At 39.5% G+C, this 15811-nt stretch overlaps 1 protein-coding gene and 1 long non-coding RNA gene across 3 annotated transcripts in view; one reads left to right on the top strand and one right to left on the bottom strand.

Annotated features, from left to right (window-relative positions):
• Positions 1-15356, bottom strand: part of pak4 (p21 protein (Cdc42/Rac)-activated kinase 4) — a 47256-nt gene extending 31900 nt beyond the window's left edge. The window contains exon 1 of one of the 2 annotated variants that reach the window (XM_085184803.1): positions 15147-15356. The gene's annotated coding sequence lies outside the window, so the exon portion shown is untranslated. The remainder of the gene's footprint in view (positions 1-15146) is intronic. The other variant, XM_085184802.1, reaches the window with a different exon arrangement.
• On the top strand, positions 58-8565 carry LOC146503826 (uncharacterized). The gene is made up of 3 exons (XR_014877957.1): positions 58-1445; positions 1585-7172; positions 7349-8565. It is a non-coding gene; the product is annotated as an uncharacterized LOC146503826 (long non-coding RNA).
• Positions 15357-15811: the final 455 nt, after the last annotated feature.

Here is a 15811-nt window from a genome sequence, read left to right as displayed (position 1 = left end):
TTTCAATCTGCTGGTACTGTTTTGGCATCTAGGTGCGTGCTGGGAGGGGGGCGGGGATTCCAGCCCGCATATATTTGCATACATCATAGAGGCCACTAGTGCTGACCAAGCTGCCATCTTTCTCTCTTCCCGTCTTTCAATGGCTGCTTCAATTTCAACTTGACCCTCCAAACCGCAAGTAAGTAATCATTTTTTGTCATCTTTCCTTGCTGTCCCACTGGACTGGACATTAGTTTAGTTTTTTTAGCTACATCTGGTGAAGTTGTGGTAAAGTGCTGGTATTAGCCTATTTGTCGTAGCAAGCTAGCCTGAAGCTAATATTTGCTAAATTTAGGTACACCCGTGTCTCTTTAGGAGTTGGAGGCCGGTGTTTTAGGAACGGCACAAGATCTCATCAACAGGCAGTGTTGGGCAGTAACGTAATACATGCGTTACGTATTTAAAATACAAAATATGAGTAAATGTATTCGTTACAGTTACTGTTCAATAGGTGATATTGAGAATACAGTTAGTTTGTTGAAATAAATGGATTACATGGCGGTATTTTCCTGTTTCATATGTTAGGCTATGGTCTCTCTATTTTTGGTAATTCCACGCCGGTGGAAACCCAAACAAAACACGCAATAAGAGCCTCTAAAAATTATTATACAAAAATGATTTAATATGAAGGCAATAGCAGAGTGTTACAGGCATCGCCCTAAACAATGTAGCCTCATGGGCAGTGTAGTCCGTGCTGCAGGGAGAATGGACTGCCATACCCGTTATGTGTCTGTGAGCAAGGGAGGGAGAAAAAGGAAAAGTATGAGCTGTCACTGAGCAGAAACGGGAGCTGGAAGCATGTAAATATAATAATAACCACTGCAGCCAAAAAGAGTGCCTGACGAGCCCAGCTGTAAGTAAGCTGTTAAGACTGGACTGTACACTGTGTTCCTGTTTTCCTCCGAAACAATAAGCAGCCTTTCAACGCCTCTCTCTGTCTCTCGCTAGCAAAGTTGACCCAGACAACAAAGTAAAGCTAGTTTTCAGCTACGAGCCCGACACGACGTATTAGCCAGAGGTCCCTTTACTACGGTTCGGAGCCGCTGACCTGTTTTATATATGCGCTGAATAGTTTTCTACACGAGATCGCTGCAAAAAGTGCAGCCTTACCTAATGTCCACCTACTGTTACTCATTTATATTAAGATTTTAACATCTAGTTGGTATTGGTATGGCGAGTAGCCTTCAGTAATAGTAATACATCACACAGCAATAGTACATTCATGTAGTTGTAAAGTATTCAGAATACATTACTTCTATAATCTTTGGTGGAATACATTTTAAAATTAACCTTCCCAACACTGTCAACAGGTTAGCACCTCATACCACAGTGCACCAAAAGCAGTCTCATGAGCGCTGGGAAGGACAAGCCCAGAGCCCAAAACAGACAGTGCAGGAGATGACAAGGTTAGTAATTGTATGGTGAAAATTATACTTCTAGTTATCTTGATTGGCAAAAGAAAAGTAAATACAAAATCTGCTTCTCACATATAGGGCATTTCCAAGATTTTTTTTTTCAAAACTTCTTCAATTTCTTTCATTACAGCTGTCCTGTGCCAGATGTTCTGTTGCCCCACAGTGAGAGGCATCATTTCAGAAACACCAGGAAGACTGAAACTCATCACCGGGATCAAGCAGGGCTCGTGATCTTCACCAGCAGCTCCCTCACAAGAAGGATAAACCCAGCATTTCATGAACACTGATGGAGACCTTTGCTTTGTGTAATGTTAGAAGTACTCAGATAATCCTCAGAGAGTCTAGACTAGGGATGGGTACCGGTATCCGGTGCCATGATGGCACCGGTTCTGACATAAACGGTAGTAACCAGACCGAAAAGCAGCGCACATTTCGGTGCTTTATTTCTGTGCTTTTTTTTTTCCTGAGCTGCGATACACTTTCTTCTTCCTTACATTTGTATTGGCGGTTGGCAAACAACTGAAAGGTGCATTACCACCACTAACTGGTATGGAATGATACACTTTAGATTCTAGCCAATCATTTTACGTTTCCGAGGATAGTAGGCGGGTCCAGGTACATACGTTCTTTTAGAGCAGAGCTACAGATTAAAAATGCCCAAGGCGAAGCGGTCAAAAGTCTGGCTGTACTTTACAGCAAAAGATGCAAACTCAGCAGCCTGCAACAAGTGCTTTAAGCTGATACTGTGCAAAGGAGGTAACACCTTAAATCCGACGAAACACCTGGCGACGCATAGCGTTTTTTTTAAAGCCGAGAAATGCGCCGTATTTGATAGCTTGCTGCGAGACCTCACACCGAGCACATCTACTGCGGGTGTGGTGCCTGTTATCGGACCCGGAGTTAGCAACATCCCCCAAAAACCTGAAGAGTACAGTCCTGGCCCCTAGTCCTGCCTGTGTAGCAGAAATGATGACGACTGATGATGGCAGCAGCAGCCGTTCTTCTCTGCGTGAGTAGCTTAATGTTGTTCGTGTGTAATTTACGTTGAGTAGGCTATGTTATTACATTAATGCATGTAAGGTGAACTACAACTACCGTTGTAGTTACATGAGGCTGTGTTCTTGTTTGATGGCAGATACTCCCTTCACCCTGGCCAAAAAGGCTAAAATGACCAAAGAAAAAGTGGAAAACAGCTAAACATGAGAGGTTTTTGGACAAAGTTTGTGTTTTTTCCATTGTTTAAGCACTGCTTCCAGCCCATAGTGATACCATATATGCCCTATAGCTGCAGAAAAGGCTAACATTGTTTTCTTTTTACAAAAAAAACAGCTGAACATGAGAGGCTTTTGGACCAATTTTGTGTTTTCCATTCTTTAAGCACCGGTTTGAGCACCGTTTAAGCACCGGCACCGTTTCAAAAGTACCGGTTTGGCACCGGTATCGGATAAAACCTAAACGATACCCATCCCTAGTCTAGACTTTTACATAATATCATAGCTTTAAGTCCTGTAGAAAGTTAAATATATGTTGTGCTCTCTGGTTACTCTGGTATGAATGACTCTGAACTACTTTATGATAAATAACACACTATTGTCAAAAAACAGTGAAAGAATTCCAGATCAAGTTTTTAGTTCAAATACAAGTAACAACCTTTGACTTTAGTCAGGTTTTATTTAATTGTGTCAGAGAAAACATCACGTGCCCTTCATGTAGCTGAGTACATTCAGTGTTTAAAACAGAAGTTGTGCAGGTCTGAGATCAGCAGTTTTCTGAAACACCAAACTGAGGTACTGTTAATGCTGATGTATAGTGACACAGTTACATGGGTGATTAATCCTTTTGACTTTATGTCTTTAAATTTATCAATAAAACAGCTGCAGCTTTCACTGACAGCACATGTGGTACTTTAGCCTTTGTACTGTTTTCTTCAGTTAATTTTGGAGTTACTACAAAGATTGAAGATATAAGATGATCTGTCTGCTGTCACTGGGTGGTGCTGAGGTCTGAATCTGAGGACGGCTCCTGTAATCACAAACAGAACAGAATCATCACAAACTGAAATATAAAGTTTATCTCTCAAATCTGAAATAGAGCTGATCCTTCTGTCCTCACACACTCGGGATCTGAAGTTGTTCAGTCCTACAGTTCTGCCGACAGCTGTTTATTTTTTATTTGTTTTAAAGGCCTTATATACTAACACATTTTCTAATATCATGTTTACCTTTGAGTTGTTGATGCTTTATAAATGGACATCTGCAAAGATGAGATGATGGAGCAGGTTTCAGTCAAGGTTCAGTCTGCTGCTGCATCCTGGTCACAACATACAGAGGTGTTATCAGCTCAGTATTGAACAAGAAATATTAATGTTTCAAATTATTTGTCCTAAAGGATGCAAGCTGTACAGAGTACTACACATGTGACTTTGTGAACATAATTCATTAAAAAAATTAGGACAGTTTTTTAACCTGAATATTTGTAACAAACTGAGTAAAAAAAATGCTAAAAAAATAATCAGAGGAAAAATGTAACCTTTTAACTTAAGCTGACAAGCGGAAGTAGTTGGTTTCAGTACATAAGTATCGGGCTTTGCTATTTAATCCGTAGCTATTGACTAATGAGGGGTTACTGAAGTTTCAGGTTTTTAAAAGTTGGCGTTAATGTCGTTCCACATGTGGAAAGCGACAGAAAACATGCTGCTGTTTGCACATATTTAATAATCAGCTCTGCACAGGAGCAGAAGCAGAGTCCAGCCTGTTGCTCTTACAGTATAATACTCATATAAAAGTACAGTAACCGTGGTTAGTCACTGAGCAGCCTGGTGCGTTTCTCTTGATTTCTTTAGTCAGGGTAAATTCATTCACCTGCACGGGTTAGCTAAACGAATTTTACAAAACAAGTTTCCCCGACAGCCAAGTGCTCATCTTAGCTAGCTAGCTAGGTAGCTAGCTAAGGACCTAAATTACGGATTAGCTTACAAACACATTTAACTTACCAAAAATAGTGCGGTGGGGTCTCAGGTCCTCCTGTCCGGTAGTCCAATTTACTGAAGAACACCTCAGGCTGTCACTTTGAAATAGTCGGTAATGTAAACGCTGGACCTCTCAGCATCTGCCATTCCCGAACAGACATGTGCAAGTTTGTCCGTGACCGCAGCCGCGTCGTCAGTGTTTTCTCCAGTCATTGGTCAGCATTATAATATATGCAAATACATGCGGGTCGGAATCCCCGCCCCCCCCAGCGCGCCCCCGGACGCCAAAACAGTGCCAGCAGAGTGAAACTGAAAAATGGATTGAAACCGAAAAGTGGTTTGAAACCGAAAAATGGATTGAAACCGAAAAAAATGGATTGAAACTGAAAAAAAAAAATTGTAAGCGAAAACAAAAAAATTACAGTTTCAATTAATTGTTTTTCACTATCAATTTTTTTTTCTGTTTCAATACAAGATTTTTCAGTACATTTATTTCAGTTACAATTTTTTTTTTTCGGTTTCAATATTTTTTTCGGTTTCGTTTCAAGGTGGCATCGTTCTGATCCCATAGCCTTATAGTGTGGAAAATACGTTATGCAGAAGAAAAGAATATATCGTGATATATATCGTTACCGCACATGCTTCAAATTATATTGCGATATGAATTTTAGGCCATATTGCCCAGCCCTACCTGTGGCGGGAGATTCCTGAAGTGTGACAGAAAGGATGACAGGAGGATACTTTGTGTACCATATCTTTATGCTAAGGACCTGTAAAATCACAAATCATTGGTCAGTGAGTATTACCTGCTTTTGCCAGCCTTTCTGATTATAATGGATTAAAATGAACTACTGTTTGGCCCGGCTCCATAAAATCAAATCATAAAACCCCCTAACAGCTAATGGGACGAAGAAGAGCTGGAATCAAGTTACAGTAACATAATTTGAAGACCTTATCATGAAGTTCTACAATTTCACTTACTTTTCTCCAGGCCCTCTCCTTTCTCATCCTCTCTATTTAAAAGTGAGGTTGAACTACACAGCTCCATCTGCCCACAAAAGTGGTTCAAAAAGAATCAAAGTGAAGTAAAATATTCAAAGCTGGACTATACTTGTGAAAAAAAAGGAAATGTTTAAATCTCAGATTGGATTTGATGAATGAAATATTCAATTAAAAAAAAAAGTCACCAAGAAACCAAAATCATCAATCCTTTTGGTGTGATTTTGAGTCCAGCCCTCAGTGTTAAAATTGTTCAAGTGTTCCTTTAACTGTTTTTTAGCATTATATTTTTGCACTCAGGCAAACAGATTCGCCCATGTTCACATCACATGAAGCTGAAGTCCACCTCAGTCTGCCTCATTGCAAAGCTACTGTGTGCAGATGTGCTGTGTGAAAATTTGGCTTTGTGTTTGGTGTCAACACAACATACAGTCACATACAGTCACAACTAATCTGTTTATTTACTCAACTAATCAATAAAGTATTAGTTGTGTTTATTGTAAATCTATAGTTTGAATGATGTTTGAGCCCTAAAATGGATTCATTTACTCTGAAATACCAAGTAAAGTTAAAACAAAGGATGAACGATGAGCTATTTCCTGGCTGAAACATTTATGCTCTTTCTGTTGTTGTTTGTTGTCACATGACAATATGAGTCACTCTGGCATGGCAGGACCTGCCAGTACGGTTCAAATTAGTGCTGTCCAGCCTGCTATGAAATACCACGTCTGCCTGCTAATGTCAACAGAACCATCAACACATGGAGGACTCGCGGAGGCTGAGTATGTCAAGACTACATGATGAGACACATTATCTTAGACTCAACAAAAATCTTGTAAATGTATTGTGTTAACATTGCTGCTTAAAAACACGTTTAAAAGCTGCTCATAGAAAAATTGTGATATGGTTGCTTAGTTTCAAAAGACGGAAATAAACAGATTTCAGGGCGAGAACATAAATGGGCAAATCTGAAAATGATTACAGACACATTGTTCTACTTTTTAGTAAGTGCACGGCCTCTCAAATAAAATTGAATTTGGTCTACAGGTTTTTATGGTTGCCTTGTTGCCATACTTAAGAATGACTAATAATATAAGCACAAGTTATTTTAGTCCAAATGAAAGGTAATTAGTAACTGAATGAATATGTTTCTTTATTAATATGTTTTTTAATAACCCGCTTATTTAAAAGATTATTGGGCCAACAAATGGCCATAAGCATAAACAATTTATTCTGCCTACAGAGGACATTGAAAGAGTATATTCTGTATAGAAACATTCTTATTATAGCTAAATCACTACAAACAAAGACTAAATAAAACAAAAGAAAACAATTAACTGAAAAAAAAAAGATAAAGACAAGTTTGTCATGAACACTGAGAGTCAAACCTCAGTTTTATCATTGTTTATCATGTTATTTCTTTTATGTATATGTTTTTGGAGTTTCTAGTCACAACTACTCTACAGGTTTATGCCCTTGACCGTTACACAGTTTACTTTTTTAAACAGTTTTTTCCTCCATGATTTCACAATGTAACTCTAATTTAGATAGTTTGGAAGTAGATTATTTTGTGCATTCTGTAGTATCAGTGCAGAGCTAAGAACAATTAAATCATGAAATTATAAGGTGTGTAGTTTAATAAATACTCGATTGCCAAAAGGTTGATTGTGTTGATCTGGACGTAGCGTGTTCAGTGGGAGAAACGCTTCATCACTCATCCAAGTGACTTCTTCAGTCTCAGCTGACTGCAGGTTTCCCCAACCTTATAAACAGTACATTTGCACAGTAACTGAAACTAGCCCACTGAATGAACAATGGGCTGTGAGATCAGTTCCTTGATCATTAACATGCAAATTAACATGCAAACAACCACTGATCACAGGGAAACCTGCAGTCATCCAAGTGACTTCTTCTCAGCTGACTGCAGGTTTCCCTGTGATCAGTGGTTGTTGATCAATGGTCATGACAATTTGCATGTTAATGATCAAGGAACTGATCTCACAGCCCATTGTTCATTCAGTGGGCTAGTTTCAGTTACTGTGCAAATGTACTGTTTATAAGGTTGGGGAAACCTGCAGTCAGCTGAGACTGAAGAAGTCACTTGGATGAGTGATGAAGCGTTTCTCCCACTGAACACGCTACGTCCAGATCAACACAATCAACCTTTTGGGATTTACTTACCTGGATGATTAAGCTTGCATCAAGACAATAGTCCGTTGGCTGGTTCATAATAACATGAACCATTTATCCATCAGAAGACAAGATCAGTTTATATCAGGAGTTTCTCAGAGTGCTGTGAAGCCAACGCTTTATCAGCTTTCCAACAGACTACAAAGTGTCAGCCTCCATAAGGATAAGGCACATTCCTCAGAGAGTAAAAATACAGCAGGAACTAGTCCACTCAACGTATCAGATCCAGGAACATACAAACCTGCCAATCCCGACGGCAACTTCAAACAAAGCATGCAGTGTTGCAGCCAATGAGGGCTGACTTCCAGAGGCAGGTTGTGGAATGTGGAAAGGTCAATGATAAAGAGATAGAGAGCGCTACATGGCGCACACCAGCTAGCTCCCAGCACACACACACACACGCACACACACACACACACACACACACACTGTGAACACGAGCTAGTTTGGCTGTGAACTCACCTGAAGGACCTTTGCTCATTAAGCACATACTGACAAATGCAGAAGTGCTGAGATTCATGGAAGCTTAGTTTAGGAAAATTTAACCTCGTTCCAACATCATGAAAATTTTTCATTAAGACCACCAGATAAAAAAAGAAAAGAAAAAACGAATCCAGCTATCCTTCTGGATTCAGAAGGATAGCTGGATCGGGATTAGTCTGTGGTATTTTCTTTTTAACATTAAGATGATCTCTATTCACATCTCATCTGCATTTGTGAAGATATGACACAAAATGTCCAATTTAGCCTTATCTCATCGTGGTGAAGAAGACTAAAAAATTCCAGAATCCCGATCAACTATGAAACTTAATCCAGTTCAGCCAAGAACCACCAAGCAAAAAACACTAATCCAAACTTTTTGAGTAAACCTAATAAACAACCAACCACACTTATCATCACCAATCAATATTAGATTATTTTTTCACTAGTTATGTTGACATTTTATTTACTTATGCATTATTACTATTATTTTATTACTATTATTTTTTGTTTATCGAATTATCAGAAATAACAGAAAAATTAAATGAATGATGTAAATTAAGTTAACGACTTATTGCCTTTACTGCACCAATCATACTCATGTTTGTAGTCGTCCCCCAACAGGTCAATCCTGATTATGTACCAGCTGCCTAAAACTTTGTTGCAGAGGGCCTTACACTAACTCTTCTCCCCAATTGCAGCAGAACGTGACAAAGAGCCTGCAAGGTTGAACCACGCTGCAAACTCCCGAGAGCCCAAACTATCGAGCACCTGCAGTACAGACAGCACTGATGTTTGTTGACTTATGCTGCAGAACTAGCCGAGAGATAAGAGATCACCACACACAAAACCACTGCTTACTAACAATTAGTCTGACGACCTGGAGTGGCTTCTTAAGTTTTTTAAGAACGTTGTGTTTTTCTTTGAGACTCAGCAAGCACGATAGTTCTGCTTCAACTACTCTCATCATAACTTGCTACAGTCCCATCAACAAAAGCGTTGTTTCAGTGTTAGAGCTGTGTTAAACATTGAGGTATAGTGTAAAGCATGTGACTCAGAACAGCACCATCATTACATAATGACGACATGTTGTGGAAAACAGAGGCAATGAGATGATGGTGTGCTGAAGAAGCCAAACTTCATGCCAGTCTGCTCTTTCTTTAGCGAGGCCGGCTTTCATCTGATCCAAGAATTACGGTCTACCGGAGAGAGCCGCCCGCCAAACTCAGCAGAGGTAAGAAACTGCAATCAGAAGCTGGCAAATATCCTTCTAACGCTAGCTGTGAAAATACAGGCAGTTACCACTGTGTAGTCCGTAATCAAGCAAAGTCTCACAATAATACGTTTGGACAGCTTGGACATTTCCATGCCAAAAAAGCATTCTAGTTACATTCAGTGGTTTCCTCAGAAATCCCACTGAAGGGATTATGAAAAACTCAAAACTTTGTATTAAAAAAGATCAAATTTTAAATTTCTAATGTAGTTTTCTCATCTTGATGGGATTTAACAGGCTTATCCTTATTTTTCATCACATATATGGCAAAGGTAACATGTTACACACCCAAGTATCTAAAGTTATGCAAGTGAAAAAACAAAACAAAACAAAAAAATCTGCTTTTCCCTTGTGTCTGCCCTCGCACTTCTGCCATACACCAGCACAACTCAGGTAAAAAAACAAAACAAAAAAACAGCCAAATCCACAAATATCGGTATTGTTTGTAAAATCTCTATATGAGCAAGCTTGCCTTATCAGCTTAAAGTAGGACAACTGTGCGAGCAAACATAAGTGCATGCTGAGATTCAATTCAATTTAACCAACAAACTGTCAGAAAATGATGCCAGATGGTGCTGAAACTGACTTGCTTTACTTGACCATGGTTAAAAGACTCGATATAAGAAGCTCTAAAGTCCTGTTTTGTCTTCAACTGTGGCTAAGAATGCAGATTTCAGGCTTCGCTCAGTGTAAAAGATAAAAAATGATGATATCAATTGCAAAACAAACTCACAGTAAAGTATTTCAATTTTTCCAGACACAGACACAGAACGCCAAAAACTGTCAAAAATGAGCCCTTTATTTTTTTTAATACTGATTTTTTTTTTTTTGCGTTATTATGATGACGATGATTATTATTATTCATGTTATTCGTGTGTTCTTGCCTCTGTTTCTGAGCACCTACAGGGCTCTGTTGATCTTGGCTCCTTCAGTCATTCCACAGAGGATTTACCCCCCTCTAATGCAATAAGCCTGGACCTCTTTCCCTGTTACAGCGAGAATTACAATATCTGATGTAAGTGTATTATTTCTGTTTTTCCCCTATCCCTCATCTTCCCTTCCTTTTTTCCACCCCTGAACATGATTTTTCACCTAAATCTTGTCATATGTACTGATACTGTCCACATCTTCCACTTTTAAAGATGATAATTTGCATTTGGTGGTTGGAGTTGGATGTGGAGCACACCACAAACAGCTGATTTGTCCTACACAGAGCAGATTTTTAATAAAAAATTAACTTGTTATGTTTAGGGAGTAAAAACTTGTCTGTAAGGCTTACATACAAGTAGGTTTTTGTTCCAAAGCTTTTTTGGCAGCTTGATGTCACGATTTCAAGCTTGGTTTCAGAAATTTTACATATGGTTGTTAAACACTGATCTATAAAATATACTTGCAAAAAAACAGAGCTTATAAACGAGAAATTAATAAATTAAAACAATCTTGTCTTAAAGTCTTGTTTTTTTTTTCTCAGTATGGGCAGATCTGGTCATTTGGCTGTTAGCCTGCAGCTAAATCTGGTTTACCGTTACCTCTGCAGCTCACCTCTCCACAAACACCCCCCCCCCCCTTTTCTCCCTCTTTTTACTCACTAAACTCTGATTCCTCTCTCACACATAGTTTTATCTGTGCGATCAGGCCCCATGAGAAAAGTCAGATTTTAATGTTTCCACTACAGCATCAACTCAACAAGCAACGACACAAACAGGACAGAAGGAAAATGGAGGTAATTGCAACTTCACATGTGGATACAAACAAAGAACTTCTAAATAGTCAAGACCTCCCACTCTCATAGGCTTCTGGTTTCACAGGGGGCACTTACTCCACTTACTATCTTCTGCAATGGCCTTATAAAGCTCAGCCTATAATGGTACATTTCATCGGGTAAAGATTTTAACCCAATTAAACATTTAGGCAATCATTTCTTCTGCTAATTTGAGCTTGAGCCATAGTATTAGTTATAAGATAAGAGGAGTGTATCCTATTTTTATCTCTATTGACTAAAGGTCAAAACTGTTTTGACCTTTAATTGCTGTTGGTGGTGGTGACTAATGAACTTCACGGTTATTTATAAATGAAGAAAATTAATTTCCTACATTTTAGAAATTTGAATTGATTACAATTCAACTATTCAAAGGCTCAGAAGTTCATTTTTCCACCTCAAGTCATCACACAGGATCGGAACTAAGTGAAAAAGGAAAACCGTGCATCGCAGACTCTAGTCAAATGTAATCAAATGTGTCAGACAGCCGTCATGTCTTCAAAGTTTCATACCTGGAAACATAGTGGCTGCAACTTTCTGATCTCTTTTTTGAAATAGACACCCTGTTGCCCTTTACTCAGACCACACCAGAAAATTGTTTCTTTATTTTTTTTTTCCCCCAACACCATCATTTTCTTACTCAATAACAAATCCCCTACACACCTCATGCTCCTGCCTGTTATTGCCCTTTTGCCTCCAGCCATCACCTTGTACATCGCTGTGAAAGCTGTTTGCACAGAAGAAGCCTGAAAAGCACCTGCATTCGGACCCTTCTGGTCAGTTTGCATCAAAGCAATGACAACATCCCTCCTGCCAGCAGCTCTGTCTCCTGCTGGACACATCTGTCAACAGTCATCTGTGATTTCTGATCATTTCCACCTTTATGGCTCGACTCCTCTGCTGTGATTCACCTAAAAACTGGCCAGGAATCAAAACCTCTTAAATCTGCTTGGAGTGAATCCTTCAAACTCAGTAGATTTTAGGTACTGCAGCTTGCATTATAAATATGAGCAAAGGAAATACAGAAACTGCAGAGGAAGTTGAAAAAAGTAGTATATAGTGAGCGATCAGACATATTTTTGAATGCCTCTTCTTTACTGCTAAATACAGTTAGAAGCAAAAAATCTTTAGCCCCATTGTGTATTAGGTTTGTTGGCATAAATTCAATGTCCAGCAGGTTTATCACCAAAGCCTACATTGCACACTGAAATAGCTGCCAAATGGCCTTTATTATGGAAGAAGTTTGTCTAGCTTTGTCCAGTAAATTTTGCATAAAACAGCACCTCAAAGTGTGTAACTATAAGTACACTTCTTTCTAACTACCTTAGTCAAGTCCCACCACAGCTTCTCCATATTAATGGTTCAGACAGCCACTATCTAGGACTTCTTCTGAAACCCAAAGCCAATATTCTGAGGTATGCTTGGGTCACTGTACTACTAGTGAAAGGTCCATCAATGATTCCTCACTGACAGCATTACATTTTCTTCCATGATTTCTGATATTTTACTTACTACATGTTGCCTGTTATACTTTGTAGGCTTTTGCATTACCTGAGGAATCAAAGAAATCTCTGACATCATTGAGCCATGATCATGCTTTAGTATAGGTCGGTTCATTCTTCCTTCTCCAGACACATTTCTGACCCATAGGCCAAAAGTTCTAGTTTTGTTTTGTCCCCCCCAAAGATCTGTGTCATCATTTCAATCATCATCAGTAATGAATCACAGCACTTCGATAAATCATATGGTCTTGGGAATAAATTCAGGAACAGGTTTCATTTCAGCCAGTGAAACTGCTAGTCAGTGACTGAAACTGGCAGGGCTCTCTTAGGTTTGGCCCTGTTACATAGTGCCAGCAGGCAAATGACAGGAAATGAAGGAGAGATGGATGCAGCAAAGGTTCCCAACAGACTTCTACCCGCAGACATTGTGGTTTATTGTTGTCTTAGCCAAAGGAAATTATTATGAAGTAGTAAAATTAAAGTAAAAAAAAGTGTTGTTAAATGTGTTTATCCTGCCAGGTAGTATTATGAGTTTCCTGCCAGCAAGCAGAATAAACACTAAGCGGCATCTTTTGGGACCAGTTTTGATTATTTATACTGGGATGAAGGCTTTTTGAGCAACCTCCAGGGTACCACAAAACCCCCTCTTTTACCCTGCAGGGAGAGCCAACTGGAGCCTCCTTTCAGGATGAGAATAAAGTATAATACTGATATCCTACCTTAAGGAAAAACAAACAAAAAACAAACAGCAGCATACACTTTATGCTCCTTTCCCAACAGACTCTCTATATGCCCCTTGTCTGCCACACAAAGTCGTTTATTTTTCCACTTGTTGATTGTCTCCTGCTTCTATGACCTGCGTGGATTTGGTTTATCTGGTCCACATATCATGTCAGTGAGGATCACTGTTTAACCTGCCAGCCTGTTTTTCCTGTTTGATTACCTCAGTTGGCTCCTCGTTTTTCACCACAGAGCAGACAATTCCAATGTTTCTACAACTAGCAGCAGACAGAAGAAGATGCTTTTTATTAAAGCTGTTCTGGAAACCCGAAAAAGTAAACAGAACTTAAACATTTTCTGCTAGAAAAGCTAATTACTTCCTTTCACCTGTCCCTTTGGGCTTTGGTTTGTATAATTTTAAAATTATCAGGGACCTAACAAGGTATTTTAAAACCATGTTATCTCAACACTGTTAGATTGATATTCAGCACATATGCTGTGTTTTTTGTTCACAATGAACAATCACTCAAAGAAAACACACACATTTCCAATTTTTTCCAGTAAACTTGCCATTTGTTTCTTTCAGATTCAGTTGAGGCTGTAATTTAGATATTAGTTGTAGTAGTTGTCGTAATTACAGATATTAGTCAGTTAGCTACTATCTAACAAAAATATAACTTTTCAATATGGCTGTACTGATTGTAAAATTCTGAGCTGATACTGTTAAGACTTTGGCCTAAATCCTATCCTCATGTACCCAGTTTACTTAAATGTACTTTTCTTGTTATCTGTTCCCACTTCTGTGCTATAAACACTAACATCTTTTTAAAATACTTTCACCTTTTCATTACACTGCCTTTGAACTCTCCAGCAGATAAACTTAACTGTTTATCTTACTTACTAGTAGATGGATATCAGCTGTCTTGCAGCTGCATCCCATCTCGCAACTTAACACGTGAATATTCCTGATGAATATTTTGCCATATATGATGTAGATGCTCCCGCTGCTGTTTGGGAATGGTGCATATGTGAGAGAGAGGAATGACCCTTTCATACAGCTTCTCTGGCATCCCAGGAATGTATGGTGTGCCCAGCACCAACCGCACGACCTTACAAACACAAACCCCCCTTTCCTCTTACTGCACACTCATGAAGCACAACACAAATGCAATCCATAACATGACATCTGCCAGCAAAGAGGGAAAGAAGCGGGAGGGGGGAAAAGAGACTAAAAAGGAGAATTTATTCATGCACGAGAGAGAGAGCAGCTTAATATCCTCTTTTCCTGCTTTAGCCTGCCCACACAAACAACTCAGTCCTCCTTCACAGGTGAAAACGGAAGTTCACCGTGATCCTGATTATCAGGAACCAGCTGAACTTATCGGAAAGCAGACTAGCAGACTCAGAGTTACCAGAACCCGTTTGTCTCCTGAGTGTGCAAATGAGCCATCCTGTGAGCTTATGAGATCTTAGCAAAGGAAGACAGTTTGAACCTCAAGTTAGCTTCACATTTTAATTGTTTAACAACTTTCACAAGTGGCCCTCAGATTTTTTTTTTTCACAGCTCAGACACGATTCGCTTTAGTCTACGCTTTGAGTGATTCATCAGCTAACACACAAACACAAGGAGAGCAGACTCAAGGAGGCTGCTCCAGTATCCTCACACCCGGACTGGCCGGACCGACCAGAGCGCAGCTAACGCTAGCCTCCCTTAGCGGCTCAGCGGGGAGCGGAGACGCGCCACAAGCTAACCCACAGCACGGTCCGGTAACCGAAGTCAGAGCCACGCGGGGATACTCACCAGAGATGTCCCAGGAAAACTTTTTCTGCCGACCCCGCGACGTACTTGGAAACTCTCCAAAAATCAGAAGGGCGGGAGCGGACTAACTTCAGGGCAAACTGTGTGATATTAGCCGAAGTCTTACTTTCCCGACGCCATGTTGAACAGAGGAAACTGGAACATCCGGGAAACTGAAACCAATCTCCATGGAAACCGAGTTAGCAACGGGCTACCGGGAGACGACTCTTCTTCGGCTTTTTTTTCTTCTTTGTGGTTGGTAAACATTACCGCCCACCGGTAGACTAATACTGTACCTTCCTCCCAGCTGTTTCTTACATTTGTAGTGCACGTATTATTTATTAATGCAAATCACATTACTCTGTTTTACAATCTCAGTCTCACTATTTACTCTACTTTAACTTATTTATTCTCTACTCTAATTTATTTATTCTTATTTTCTTTGTTTTTTAATCACTGTTATATATGTAAACATTTTCCACTATCTCAGAGGCCGTCACTATGCGCCTGTGGCACTTTAACTTTGTTCTTTATTTATTGTAGACTGCACTATTTTTATTCTTTATTCCGCTGCTGTAGCACAATAATATGTTCACATATGGCTTCTTCTTGGCATGACAAAGATTTGCTCTGCACTCTCCATATACCTTACATCCAGCTGCTTTAAA

Source organism: Neolamprologus multifasciatus, chromosome 14, assembly GCF_963576455.1.
Source record: "Neolamprologus multifasciatus chromosome 14, fNeoMul1.2, whole genome shotgun sequence".
In the NCBI taxonomy this organism is placed as follows: Eukaryota; Metazoa; Chordata; class Actinopteri; order Cichliformes; family Cichlidae; genus Neolamprologus; species Neolamprologus multifasciatus.
This window is presented reverse-complemented; position numbering and strand designations above follow the sequence as displayed.